Raw genomic sequence first — 15042 nt, 5'->3', positions numbered from 1 at the left:
ATGTGCTATTGTCTGGAGAAGGGCCTACTGGCCAGAAAATATACAAATACAGGATTTAAAGGTAATTTATATAAACTGATGGTCTAATACTGCTAATAATTGGAATTTAGGTATGTATTAGAGTTTAGGAAAAACTGCATGCCTAGTGGTTTATAATAGGAAATGGAAATGTACAGGCAAGATGTATGGTAGACTCATCATAGGCTTGTAAACAAGCACCACGATTCATATTTTTTGGATTCAGGCTTCTGTGTAGCTAGATGCCACAATGTTCTGTTGGATCAGCAATGTGCAGTGTTAAGCTCTCTGTGTACTACATGAAAAAATCCTGTGTGACAAATCCCATTTCAGCTTGAATTGTGTGGCTTGGCAAATCTGAGTCAGTCGGGTCCCTGCAAGAGGTGAGATTAGAAATGGACTCGGGGGCTATCAGCTCTGGCTAGAACACCAGTGGACACTGGAAAGCTGAAAGTGGATGGTGAGAAAGGCAGGTAATGCATGGAACCTCCCCAAACAAATTTACTTCATTAGAACTTTAGTACTTTAAATTTTCCTGACCAGCAGTCATAGGAAATATAGGGAATCGTAGGGAATTTCTGCTTTTGAACAAAAAAATGAAATTGTGGATGGAAGGGTTTTAGATTTTAAAGCATTTGTGTTTTTTCTCCTACGCTGTAGGAGAAGGCGTGTAGAAATGCTTAGTAAGTAAACTAGTGCTCCTTCCTGTTTAACTATTAAAAATGTTGAATCATTTGTATTAAAGGTTGTTTTTGCAGAGTTTCATACTCCTAATAAAGTGTATCTGTATATTATCTTCTGCAGTGAATATAGAAATTAAGAGTAACTTGACAAATTGATCTCTTTAATTTCTGGAAGAGCTACATATACATTTTTATTTTATTTTTTTCCTAGAAGGAGAACTTGAATTTCTTAATTCATTTTAAATTACATCTACATTTTTCAGTGTCTTATTGCCCCCTGCCCCCAGTATAAGAATAAAGAGGAAAGAATTACTAAAAGAACAACAGTCTTTTAGTCATAGAATCACATTCATATGATCTCACAAGAAGGTAAATTAAGTATTTAATATGTAACTGTAGACTTCTGTACATTTTTAGTTGTAATTTTTAATTGCAGTTTGCAATAACAGTGCAAAAGTATACTATGGTACTTTGGGACAGTATACTTTGTGAGATGTATTTGTAGTTTGGCAGCTGCTAAAAGGACAGGATAAGGATGTTGTATGGAAAAATCATAGCCATAAGGAATTGAAATGATAGAGGAGATGATTTATGTGATTCAAATGGGACAATGTAAAAAGGTGTTTCAGAGAACAAGGTCAACTGTGTCCATATTCTAAAAACTGTATGTTTATATTAAGTTTATTTCAATGGAACTAGTAGTAGTTGGGTCCCTATAGGGTACCTCTGCTCCTTTTTGTAAAACAGTACATTATCTTAAGGAATGAAGCTACGGATGATGGATGGATAAGTCTTAATGAAAGTAAGACACCAATGATGATTATGACACTGATTGTACCAAGAACATATAAGAAATGGTCATTTTTTACCCTTAGGCATTTGTCCCACTGATAGTATGAAAGCGAAATCTGCAAAATAATCTCACTGATTTCCTGCTTTCTTCTCAGGCATAAGTACTGTGTTACTAAAGGAATTGAGGTAGCATCAAAGATAGTAATGGAAAGAGATAAATGTGTGTCCCCTATTCTGAAAAGAGTGGTATAGAAATTGCAAGAGATGCCATAACTGTACAACTAAAAATGGGTGCTGATGTTTTGTTCCCTTTAGGTCCTCACATTCTTTGAAGCAATATTCCATGTGTCCTGAGATGAGTGCTGGTTTGGGTTTACATACCAAGGTTTTGGTAGTGGAGGGTTGCAGGGGTGTCCTCTATGAGAAGAGTCCAGAAGCTGCCCCATGTTAGATAAGGACCAGTTTCAGGGGGCTCCAAAGGCCCCACTGCTGCCCAGAGCCAAGCCAATAAGCGATGTGTCATAAATCCTACCCAAATAAGTACTTTCAAGATGTCTGATAATATGAAATACTAACCTTAATGGCATTACTTGATCTTCTTGAATTCAGGCTCTGACTGGGATATTTCAGTCGCTATACAAAATACAAAAGTTAAGCTTTTCCTCATGGTAATTGTTGTTATTATCTTGGTAAGAAAAAAAAAATGACTAGGTTGAAATCCTTTCTAACTCAATTTAAAATTGTATGCACATACATATTTCTTTGATAGTCCAGGCAAAAGACCTTGGCCCATAAATTTTATTTCCAGCATTATAATTTTTTAGCAAATACTTCCTTAAATTACAGCATGCAGGTCTAAATGTCAAACCTGTATTTCTATAAGCAAATTTTGCTGCGAAGGTAAGCAAGATAATGGTAGATTTGTGGGATTAATATGTTGTATGGTTCAGGAACACACTGTATAACATCATTGTTTGAATTTTGCATATGTTTATAGATCAGATTAATTTATAGGTTTGATTGAATGTGCTCTTTGTTGTGATGCAACATTTGCATAACTAAGATTTGGATTCAGTTGATATGTCAATTTACTTTGCATACCTACTTGCAAAAAATAGTGAGATTATGCAGTGAAATTATATAGAGTGATACTGATTATTTTTCCCCAAATTGCACCAGTGGTTTCCAATTATTGCTTAAATGTTCCTATATACTGTGCCAGCCACAAAGCAATGTTCCTAAATTCATATTCACCTCTTAAACAAAAAATAAATTAAAATATGGAAGACTTCATACTGCAAAATCATGATGAACTTCTAGGGAAAGCTGAAGAAATATTTCTAATGAAATGATATAAAAGGCAAAATAGGTTAAGGTTAGCAAATTTCTGATGCTACTGCACTTGAAAAGTTTCAATGTCATAGATGCTGTCTTTTGAGGTAATTTAAGGTAAATAAAAAGAAATGGAATTGTTTAGTTATCTTTTTGACGCTTAAACTTCAGTCCTTTTTACAGCAAAATTAGAGTTGTTAACTTATCTGGGCATTGCACAAGCCATTTTGTTATTAGCAATTTAATGTGTAAGCAATTTAACAGAATGAAAGAAAGCTGGCGATAATTTGATAGGATTTGAAGATATGACCTCATAGGTTATTACTTTTTTCCCCCTACTGGGGAAGCTTAAGAACAGGTCTTTCATGCTGGGAAAATTAGAACAGTAGTAGTTTATTGGTATCTCTTTTAAATACATTGTATTGTATATGTTGGGAATTGTTCAACTTTAAATTGTAGAAACAATTGCATATGATTTAGAAAACATTTAATAAACAAAATAATTAAACTAAGGGTAAAAATCAGGGGTTTGAATGGTGTAATAATTTTGTGTCTGGAGAAAAGTGATGTCTTCTACACTAACATTATTAGAGATAACAAAGGAAAGACAATCCTAAGAGTCATCCAAAAATGAAGTGGATTATTTATTGCTAAGGCTTCTATTTTTATTTGTCAGATGATATTATTGTGATGTATTCTAATAGGATACATTTTTACCCATGATACAGAAATAATTGTTTCAAAAGGAAAAAAACTTTCTTAATAATAACCTTGTTTCAAAAGAGTTTGACTATAGTAAATGATATTTTTAATTACTGGTAGGAATGTTTGAGCTCCTGTCTGTGATCTAAAGAAGCAATTAAATATTGTTAAGTAAAATCCTATTTTTTGAAACAATTTTGCTTTCTTTTGAATGTTCTCATTAGCTATTGTCTTGGCAGTAATTGTGCAAGAGTATCATGGCTTAAAAGTAGCATAGAGGACATAAACCTATAATGCTTCTTTGGAGAATGTTTGAACTATTGAATATCCTGTTAAAATCTGGAACTAAGGAAGAGAAGAAGTGCAGAAATTAAAGCAATGTGAGTATTTGACTGCATATGCCATTTGTCAAACTAAAAAAGGCTGATAAACCTGAGGTGAGCTAATGAGGTCTTACATTTTGTTGTTGATGCAAAGGGGAGAGAAGAGCACATACATTACCTGTGTGGTCAGTGTCTTTGTCTTGAGTAACAAATGGGTCGCGTAGACATCTACACCTTGTCTCCAACGTGTCTTCAACCTCTTCAGGAACCAGTAGGCTATGGAGTTTTGGCAGGTGAATTGGTACTGCCATCTCTGGGTGCACCCTCAATATCTACTGCATTACTTGCTTCCTGATCTGCCCTTGTCAAGGCAAAGTTACTGCTGCTGTAATTGCTTGGTACTGTGTGCCCTGGTTATTTTATCACACAGGAAGAGGAAAGGGCGTAGATTTATCTCACTCCAAAAAGCTGGCCCAATCTTTTATTCGCTTGAGGTTTCCTTATCTTCCAGGAGGTTGTCTCCAAGTGATTTGTCTTTCTTTTTATACTACAGTAGGCAGTAAGCCAGGGTGTGGACAGTTTTAGACTCCATTAAACAACAAGATGAAATGCTTGATGCCTCAGAGTAAAGGTGTAGAGAAAGCACTCAGTGGGACTTTTCAGACTGACCGCCAAGCCTCTGCCTTCATGTCAGGGGCTTCAGGTCAGTGGTTTATGTTGCTCATTTTTATTTTTTTGTTTGTTTTCCCTTTTCTGAATGTATCAAGTTAATTTTTGACCTGATATAAAACTTCTGGCATATGCAGTACACGGCGTTCCAAAACCCTTGCTGGTAACAACAGTTATTTTGTTGTTGTTAATATATATATTTCTTAATTTTGTGTTGGGAAAGACAAAAGCAAAAGATTGTTTCACTTCCTCCATAATACTTAAGATTTTGTCAGCTCAGTTTTGTTCCCCACTCTGGTCTTCTCTTTTATACAGTGAAGATTCTCAGTCTATTTGCTTGTTCCTTGAAGTCCTTGATTGTCCTTGTTGCCACTCTGTATTTCTCCATTCTGTTATACTCTTTTTAGAAAAGTGATGGACAAATAGTATTGATGATGGAGATTTATAGTGGCATAATGGTGTGTTCTGTTTTTTTCTTTCTCTGTCAGAATAATTCTTTGCTTTATTTTGGTTGTTACTCTGTGTTAAGCTGGCACTTACATAAAGCTATAATAATTCACAGATTGTGTTCATGCATATTAATAATCAATACAGAGTCCATCACTATGTATGTAATCAGGAATCTGGTCCTTTTTCCTGGTGTCTTTCACTTTACATTTAACAAAGTTAAATTTCATCTGTCTTTTTCATTGCCATTTTAAGACCTTCAAAGCACTTCTGTTCTGTAGTTCTTGTTTGATTGGAATGAAGGGAAAAAGGAGAAATGACTAAATGGCTGGATGGTGCAGGCTGGCATTTTGCACTTCAGTAGATGTATCTAGTCCTTAGATCAGTTATTCTCAGTACCTTGGTTTCTCAGGAAACCAAAGAGGAGGGGGAAAAGTAAAGTATTAATTCTTTTTAGAACAATTGATAGTTTGTTTGAATTGTAAAAGTATCTTGGGTCCCATGATCCATCAGTGTGAGTTACAGAGCTAATCTATATCAGCATTACCATGAATATGGCGTTTTTTAAAAAGTAAAGAGGAGGCACTCAAGAAGATGTGTTATAACAGTGTTGGAATTGAACTTTCTGCAATGATTAAAGACTTATGAAAAGTGTTGGCAGTCAACAAGTCTCCACAAAATGCTAGACTTGAGAGCAAGACCAAAGGAGAAGATCTACCCTGGAAGGGCTCAGTGGAAAAGAGAAAATACTTTTCATAATCTCTTTCATCTTGGTTTTCTTTCTAAATTTTCTTTGTTAAAATGTCTGTGTTCTAATAAAACCTAGTTTTACTAATTCAAAGCCCTTGTATTTTTGGTTTGCTTAATTGAAAGAAAAACTGCAAGTGGATTCTCCTCAAAGTAATGGTTGATGTAGAGCCTAATTACAGACACTGTGATTGGTCTGTGGAACTCTCTCAATCTGATAGCAAGTGCAGATGTCGTCTAGAGTGGCCACTAGTTTATTGGGGCTGTCTTGTGTTCACTTGTGATAATGTCACAGATTTCAGCAGCTTATTTAAAAAAAAAAAAAAAAAGAAAGTTTTTTTCTAAAGATTTCTGGAACACTTGTGTCAGTTTGCATAAGAACTGACTGATGAAAATCAGAAAATTTTAAGATTGTCACTATACTTTCTTTCCATATCTCAGTTGTTGGTTGATAACAGAACTTTGAGGAAATTATTGATCTTATAAATTTGAGTTTTGGGCCTCTAAAAAGGACAATATTATTGAAGGGCTATTTATGTTCTGCAGGTAATATTGGCCTGGAATTAATGCCAAGAGGACAAAGCAATTGCATCTTGGCAAAAAAATAAGTCTTGAAATGTATGAGAAGGGAAGTCACAGAAATAGCAGGCTCCCATTTGTCCTTGATTGGTTGCTTCCTCCTAGACTCCTTTATGAAGGAAGTGGGGAAAAAAGATCTTTAGCTATGAGTACTACACAGAAAGCAGAAAATTATGGACTAATGATAATTCATTAGATCTCACAGTGCGAGCTAAAGTATTAATAAAGTTGCAGTGTAGACTTGAATCAGCCATGGCTACTCTGCTTTCAGACATTAGAAAGCTGGAGCTGCAGTGATAAGAATTGTTTTAAAATAATATTGCACAGTGGAATTATGTTAAGACAAAGCGAATTTAAAAGGTAGGATGTAAACATGCAGTAAGAAATAGCTGAACAAGAACCACAAGATAGCCACAAGGGACAAACACAGTGCTTTGTAGGTCGCAGCAGAACAAGTGATAGGTTGCTGTGGAACGTCTTGAGCATGCAGCTGAGGAATAGCAAGAGCAGGACATCACCTACTGACTAGATAATTTGAGTACAGTACACAAAACCAAAAAACAGGTGGGCTTAAAAAGTGAATATATCATGATCAGGGACAAGTGGTGATAAGGGATGCTTTCCATGCCTCTGCAATGAAGAGAAGTGATGATGATGCTTGCTGCTATTAAATTATCTTCTCTGTTTTCTTCTGTCCTGGTGTGAAAAAAAAAAAGTAAATCTCTACAGTGTTTCTGCATTGTTGTGATGGCCAGCAACATACACTCATATTACGTGAGCCATGGATGGGAGCCAAAAAAAATAATTTTGCTCTCTTGAAAACTGGCTTTTTTTCCATCATAGTTTATCAAGGGAGAAATTTTAAAGTAGCGATATAGTCAGGAAATCAGCTACAATGAATTTTGTTTCTACTTTTCATGCTGCTATTCTGTATGTATAATGTAAGTACCAACCGTCACTAGATTGTTACCTTTCCATCTCTCACTTCTGTGAGTAATTCCTTTAGCTAAAGCTAAAGAAGCATTGCTTAAATCAAACAAACCTCAATGTGTTCATTCTTTACATGTATATCAAACAATTTGCTGTATTTTATGGGCACTTTAAAAGAAATACTGGATTGTACCAGTCAGTGCTTGTGGGTGTCAAACCACACAAATTATGTCTCCACGGAGCATAAATCTCTAGATGTCAGTGGCCTGTGTGACCTATACTGGCACATTTGTAATTAGCTGGAACTCTTAAATCCATGTGCTTCTTTAGTTAATGGAAAGTAGTGCAACAGATGGTATACAGTGCCCATTGCTAGAGTTCAGGGTTCTAGAATTCAGTTCGAAAAAAAAGCTGAATTTTGTTATTGCTGGGGCACGTAGATCTACTCTGGAGACCTGCTTATTTGTTGAGTGCCATCAGGTGGTTGTTGAAGAGTGAGCATGGTTGGAGGGGATTTTCTGAAAGCAGGCCAGCCCTTCGCTTTTTTTTTGTTTTGTTTTGTTTTTGTTTTCTGTCTTGTGATGCATTTAAGGTAAAGTAGCATGGTTCTCCAGGTGCAATGCTTTTATATTTTATTTTATTTTATTTTTTGATTGAACCAGGCGTCCCCTCTACAAAACTTTGGGCAATGTGTTTTCATACACTCACTGAACGAGTGCTGGAAGGCAGAGATGCGATTAGTGTAATCGCCTGCACAACACGCGCCGTATCTTTTAATGAATTAAGCCATGTTTACAGTAATCCTTACCTTTGAGGCAGTGAAGTCCTGAATTTAAAATAAGCAGTGATGGAAAATCCATCTCAAGTCCTTGTATATTTTTCCTTGTAAATAGTTTCACTATTCAACAATATTTTAAAAGCCATTTATTTCTATTAAGGATTTGCTTTGTTTCAGCTTTCACTCACTGCATTTAAGAATTGCTTGGCCTGGATTAAGAAGTTTGTCACAATCACTTTTTTTTTCTTTTAATGGTATCTGAAGTTTTCATAATTAAAAATCTATAAATCTATGAGAGCAGTGGAAATTTTGTAACCCTTGCATTAATTCTTGGTTAACAGTTTCAAGCACCTACGCTTCCCATTGTTTTGTGAGAGATTGATGGTGGATTGATAGCCTCACTGAGGTCATTCTATCATCTAAATTTGAACAGGCACAAGTTTTTGTTTGTTTGTTTGTTTTGTTTTGTTTTGTTTTCCTGCTTTTCTGGAGTGTCCTCCATGCTTTGAGGAAAAATAAGGACAACAAAATGAGTCACAGTGTAATAGATGAGAGAGGGAGTACAGGTGGGTTTGGTCTCCCTCCATGTCAGATTTTTTGTTAAAATTATGTGTTTTAGGAGAAATAGCTACTTTTGTTGTTTTCATTAAGCATGTCATTTACGCTGTTATTGCTTTGGATGTCATCTTTCAGATGAAGAATTGCGTGTGTTCTCTGATTGTCTACATTACTCATTTCCTCTTGAATAAAGGGCTGCCCTGAATATGAAACAAACCTTTATTATCCTTTAATTAAATTATTTCATTTGAAAACATATTGGGGGTGATGTGTTTCTTATGCCGTCACATGGTATTCCAAGATTAACTAATGAAAATACACCAAATTCTGTGAACGCACAGCCGGGGAATAGAAAAGATTTTGGATATCATCACAGATGCCTATCTATTGTGATTTAATTAGAACATCCATCAGCATAAGAATAACATCATGAAAATTCCAGTAATAAGAGATCAAGGAAAATTAATTAGTTTAGTTCTTGTTTCTAAAACTTACTATTTCCAGCATTGTGAAATCATATTTTGTTCCTTTGGGGATTAGTGGAAGCATGGGAAATAATTATGGAATGATGCATGTGGCTTCAGTGAGGATGACACCTATTCCTGCTAGGGAAAGAGCAACTTAACGGGAGTCTGAGATGTTCAAAGGAAGAGCAGATTTAATGAACACAAGGTTAGCTGATAGATTTCTCTAGGACTTGTAGGAATTTCTCACAGAGGCAGTCGATGAACAGTTTGACAAATGCAGATACCAGCAACAAGACAATATGAGCATCGAGGAGTTGGTGGGAGCTTTCAGAAAGGTTATTAACGTCCATAAATTCTTGTAGAGGGAAATGTCAACTGTGCTCCCACGGGGCTTTGTTTGAAAACAATCCTGTTTAATGTATTGGTTATGGAGTTGGAAAGTGGAACAGCTCCTTCTCCTTGGTACTGAAGCTTGGAGACTGTACAAGGGCAAGGGGGAAACTGTTGTCACCCAGTATGTCACAGTGAAATTGGACAAGCTTTGGGCTGGTTGTATCTATAGACGGATAACTAGAAGATCCTGCTCACTGCAGGAAACTAGCGTTGCATTTTCTGCAACAAAAGCGAAAAGCTCTTAAATGAAATAATTAATAGATAATTTAAAATGTAATAAAGAAGAAAGGCATATAGAGATGATGCTATCAGTATTGATATTGTAGTGAAACTAGCTGGGAAATAGTCTACTTGAAAAGATAGCCTAATAATAATAATAAAAAACAAAACCTCCCCCACCTAAGTTTGACTTGGAAAAATGTGTAAATTGTTTAATTTGAAGATAATCATGGCTAATCTTATGGAATAAAGGGTTCTCTTCCAGAGATATGAAGGAAAGCTGCAGGGAAGTATGGAGGTAATGCTTAATTCTAGTTTCCAAGTTGGAGGAATTGTAAATGGGAAATGGGATACTTTCAGTGAAAGGATAACCTCTGCATGCAGAAGCTTGCAAAATTATGGTTAGAACCAATTTTAAGATTTTTTTTTGAAAGAACCATTTGAATTTGAGGGAGAAATTCTGTATTCAAGGAAGCAAACATGCATTAGTTTAAATCAAGTATACTTGATACTTTTATGTAAACTTGATACTTCTAAAATGTAAACAGATATTACCTGTGCTAGTTTCATACATTGAATTAAAATAACAAGAGGGTAAGCAGATTATATATATATATATATATTTTGCAAGATCTGAGATTAATACCTGAAATTAATGTCTGTGATAAGGATGAGCAGAATTTGAAAGATATGTTTTAAAAAGGTATGGTTTTATTAGTAGAAAAAGAAAGAACATCTGTGTACATAGATCATATCTGCAATAATCTAAATAACTTAAAGGTATTATTTTTATTGTAATTACAAATTTGATGTTATTCTGGGGGGAAATGTGATGGAGTGAGAATGCATAGCATAGGACCTGCACACCAAGTAAGTACCTGAAATAAAATCTCTTTTTTCTTTTCTTTTCTTTTCTGGGTTTGCAATGTGACCCTGTGTGAACCAGCATCCCAGTACCAGCGATCTCAGATGCCTTGATCACATCCAGAAGTCTGAGAGAGGACTTCTATTAGGAGGCACTGAAGAGCTGTGAAAATACAGAGCGATTTGTGGGAAACTCTTTGGCTGTATGGAAGTGACTTGACAATCTTTTGTTGGGGCTTTGGCTCCTTTTGATATAGATTCTTTAAAATCTTCTAGCATTTTAGGAAACTCCTTTATCTTTACTTTAAAAATTTTTCAGTGGACAAAAGTGTGTTCTTATGAGTAAAGCAAGCAAAAAAATTGAACATGTGGATTTTACGCATGGCTGATTAAACCTGCTTTCAAGCACGTTCATTCTGGTTTAATACCATTTGGAATAAATTAATTTTCATATCAAACAATTCTACTCTTAATGTTTGTGACAACAGACAAATGGCAATCCCCCTTTTTTCCATCCTTCTTACTGCTAGCCCTCCCTGAATCACCAGGTTCCCTCAGAGAGAGCCAAACATTAGATTTGTAGGCGTTAAGAACTGGAAATTGTATCTAACATCCTCCTAGAGTGAAGACCTTCCATGTAGAAAATTCCACCTAAGGGTTGAATTGATAGCCCAGCTTCTTGTTCCAGCATCCACAAATTGTCCTCAGATTCATCTTACAGCTCGTCTAAAACTCTTTCTGAAGTGGGCCAGGTGAGGACTGGATGCAGCTCCAAGGTTTGCTGGACCAGATGGGATGTGCAACCGCTGCCACGTTGTGGTAGCACACCTCAGAGTGCCAGCTCCGGCAGCCCTTATGTGGGAGCCCGAACTGGCAGTCAGTCCAGAACTGTAGATGTTCGTAAGCCTTTAAACTAGAGTTGGTTTTCTAACCCATGTAGTAGATGGGAAAACCATTTGAGTATTGCTTGCAGCTAGGCTTGGCACAGAATTCTGAAATGTTGTTGATTTTGGTTAAAGCAGAAGTGGAAGGAAGTCCTGTGTGTGGGTGCAGGAGGAACCTTTCTGTTACAGTGACCTCTGTACTGAGCTTATACCTTCCTGATGAGTTCTTAGTGATCTCTTTAGTTCCTACAGGCATTTTTCCCTCTCAACTCAATCATGTCTCGGTGTAGGCAGTAGCCTCCAAGAATGAGCTGGTTAATGTGACTGAGAAGTGTGAGTGACTCAGGCTTTTTATAACTTCCCTGTTTGGGTGTCAGGGGACTCCATGGTCACCGTCCCCTTGACTTTGCTACCAAGATAATCCTCCCCTTCTCAAGGTTTTTCTCCTTGTTATTAAATGGCTTTCTTGGTAGAAGATGGGATTTCCATATTGGGCTGCTTTCATTTATGAAATAATTTTCCTTGAGGGCAGACCAGAATCTCAACCCAGCATGGAGGTGGAGGGTTAGCAGAGGGGGTGAGGACTGTGAATCCAAAAGGAAGTGAAGAGCTTAGAAAAGCTCAAAGTAAAATTTTGTGTGTAGTTGGGCTTGGGCGTGAGGCCAAACGGTTTATTTTGACTCGTTTTTCCTGTCTAAGTTTTAGGAAAGATGAGAGAAGAATCCAATTTCTGAGACAAAATAAACAAGTATGTCAAAAACTTGTTACTTAAACATGTAGAGACAGATACTCCTCCAAACCATCTTGATTCATCTTTTTTTTTTTTCTTCTATTTTTTCCACCTTATTTAAGCAAGGTGACGGGAACTGCCCATGTCAACTCTTCATTTCAGCCAGATCTGCTAAAGGCTGTACTGGCTGTCAGGGACCTAATGAGAGGTGGTGGTGTCTGTACGAGGTTACGCCATGTAGGTCAGCTCTCAGTGCATGTCTGCAGTGCTCCGTGCTGCAGATGGATGACTGGTAACAGCAGAATCTCAGCTTTATGTCCTATGAGGTATCACTGCAGTCCTCTGTCAGTCTGATTAGCCCAGAGGTGAAGTTTCTTAGGCTGAGTGCATTGCTCATACTTTTGATGGCTGAGCTTGTTTGTCCTGTGCTCCAGTGTGCTCTGTAACCATGCTAGGTAATCGAGGGCCAACATTGTGCATCCCTACTGTCAGGCTGTTAGACCCTGTAGGCATACCCAATGATATAACCGTTCAAGTATTTAAATTTCTAGCTCCCAGTTAAGCACAAAAATGCTTCTGTGAGGTGAGACAGAATTTTTCTGCACACTGGAACAGGCTTCCCAGGGATATAGTCACGGCATCAAGCCTGTCAGAGTTTAAGAAGCCTTTGGACCGTGCTCTTAGTCATATGGTCTGCATTTTTGGGTAGACCTGTGTGGAGCCAGGAGTTGGACTGTGATCCCTTCCAACTTGGGATATTCTATGATTTTCTGTATCTATTGGAATCCGCTGTGTGTGGAATTCCATACTCTTAACATAAGCATGTCTACATGGTGAGAAGTGTTTGTTTTGACAAAGTTCTCAATATAAGATGCAAACCAAGAATGCACAGAATATCTATCGTGCAGTTTTGCAGGCATCTTAAAGTTGTTTGTGTCCATGCTGCTGATGAAGAGGCAGTTCTGTCCTGCCCATCACCTCTGCTGCTGCATTCAGAGCTTTTCCTGCAGCTGGTGCTGCTGCCCACATGGCTCCGAAGTCAGGCAGTGAGCTGAAAACTCATTTTTCTTTTGCAGGATTAGTTAGTGTTCAACGGGGTTATGTTCTTAATGGAATTTATAGCGCTGTTATAGCAAAGAATCAAGCACACGCAGTAAAAGCTGAGCTGGCCTCTCAGCCTGGAAGATTATGTTGGTTTAAAGCATATATGGAAGCATGTTTGGGTGCATGGAGTGTAAACAGAGATGATGTGATAGAATTGTTTGCAAAGTGTACATTTTTCTTAATAGTCCAGAGAAATCTTTTGAAGTATTAGGCCTATAGTAAATTTAATGTTTTTGAACAAGGGATAATCTATGGTTGGATTTTTATTTTTATTTATTTATTTTTTTTGTCCTTCTCTTATCTGATTGTCTTTCTGCCTTACTTGTCCATCTTTCTCACCTTTTTCACCTATGAAGACTTTAGTAGTGAATATAATGTAATTACAGGTCTGTGCTGACAGTCTTTCCAGTCCAGTATTAATCCTACAGATTTGCTAGGAATCAAGTAGAATAGGTATTTCTTTGCAGAATCACAGAATTTCTAGGTTGGAAGAGACCTCAAGATCATCGAGTCCAACCTCTGACCTAACACTAACAAGTCTTCCACTAAACCATATCCCTAAGCTCTACATCTAAACATCTTTTGAAGACTTCCAGGGATGGTGACTCCACCACTTCCCTGGGCAGCCTGTTCCAATGTCTTTAATTCAGTAAGAAATATTGAGCACTTTTCTTTTGTCTCTGTAATATTCTGCATTGCACATGTGAACTGGACTAACAATTGGCGGTTCTAGACTGGCAATACTTATACTTGTAAACAAGTTGTAGAGTTAAGATTGTTCTTGTAGAGTTAAAATATTTTAAATATTACATTTAGGTTGCAGCATAGAAATGCTGGCACTTGTTTAGCCACCACAGTGGCCATTTATGTAAGTCAAAGGGAATTGGGTCTATTATGGAGGAAAGCAATATGTTATAGTGTGATGGACAAACAGGTAATTTCACATGCGAAATGCTGTGCTTTTGTAGAAGGTTCCAAACAGTAAAATACTGCTGTTCATAACAGGTTGATGCTAAGGGTGATTGTGGGATTAGACTTTTAGAGACTGCAATGTTAGAGCAGAATTCTGCTGGCATAGTTAGGACTTGGCTCTAGTATAGGAATCCAATCAAATGAATTGCTGACTGAAATAAACAGTTATTTTCTTTATAGATGATACTTTGAAGACAGACTGCCTAAACAAATTTTGTTCACATTGGAGAATTTGCTGGACTGGGGAGGGAAGAGACATTTCTCTATTGCTATATTTAGGAGAAGCTGAAAGCAAGAGATGCACGTACTTTGGCAAATATTCTGGGAAGAAAAGTACAGTTAGGCAGTAGAATTCCTTAGATATATTATTGAAAAAATGTGAAGTTAGTTTCAAGAGTAGGATTGCCAATCATCTCTGCAAAACATTTATTTAAAAGTCCAATGGCTAAAATACACTGCTATTAACATACTTTCCTTATGTGATAATATTAAATTTCAAATTCATACTTAATAATCACAGCCTGCCAGTAGATAATATATGTGAACAACAGAGAATGTTTCACAGAAAATTTATTCTAAAAATGTCTGAACTATGCAATTATAACAAAACCGCGCAAAGCTTAATTCAATGAGATTTACCCTGAAGAACAATTAGTTTGTATTTCTAAGTTACAGGGGTTGGAACTCAGTGGAGAAACCTAGTTTCACATTTTGAAAAATGAGTAGATGGTTGTCTAAGTGTGTTGCTGAGCATTTTTAAAAAATGACAATAAATTGAAAACTTTAGATAGAAGCAAAAAAATTAAGTTACCTAAGAAAATAGCGGATATCATTCTAGCCTAGACAGTAAC

At 36.7% G+C, this 15042-nt stretch overlaps 1 protein-coding gene across 4 annotated transcripts in view; it reads left to right on the top strand.

The window, feature by feature from the left end:
- The window catches only part of CTNNA2 (catenin alpha 2), a 484674-nt gene that overhangs the window by 45154 nt on the left and 424478 nt on the right, over positions 1 to 15042 (top strand). The window contains exon 1 of one of the 4 annotated variants that reach the window (XM_032186539.1): positions 5154 to 5158. The exons of the other annotated variants lie outside the window; for them this stretch is intronic. The gene's annotated coding sequence lies outside the window, so the exon portion shown is untranslated. Of the gene's footprint in view, positions 1 to 5153; positions 5159 to 15042 lie in introns of those variants that run through there. 4 annotated transcript variants of the gene reach the window in all.

Source organism: Aythya fuligula, chromosome 4 (assembly GCF_009819795.1).
Source record: "Aythya fuligula isolate bAytFul2 chromosome 4, bAytFul2.pri, whole genome shotgun sequence".
Classification (NCBI taxonomy): Eukaryota; Metazoa; Chordata; class Aves; order Anseriformes; family Anatidae; genus Aythya; species Aythya fuligula.
Note: the sequence above shows the minus strand (reverse complement) of the source record. Positions and strands in the feature narration are given on the sequence as shown.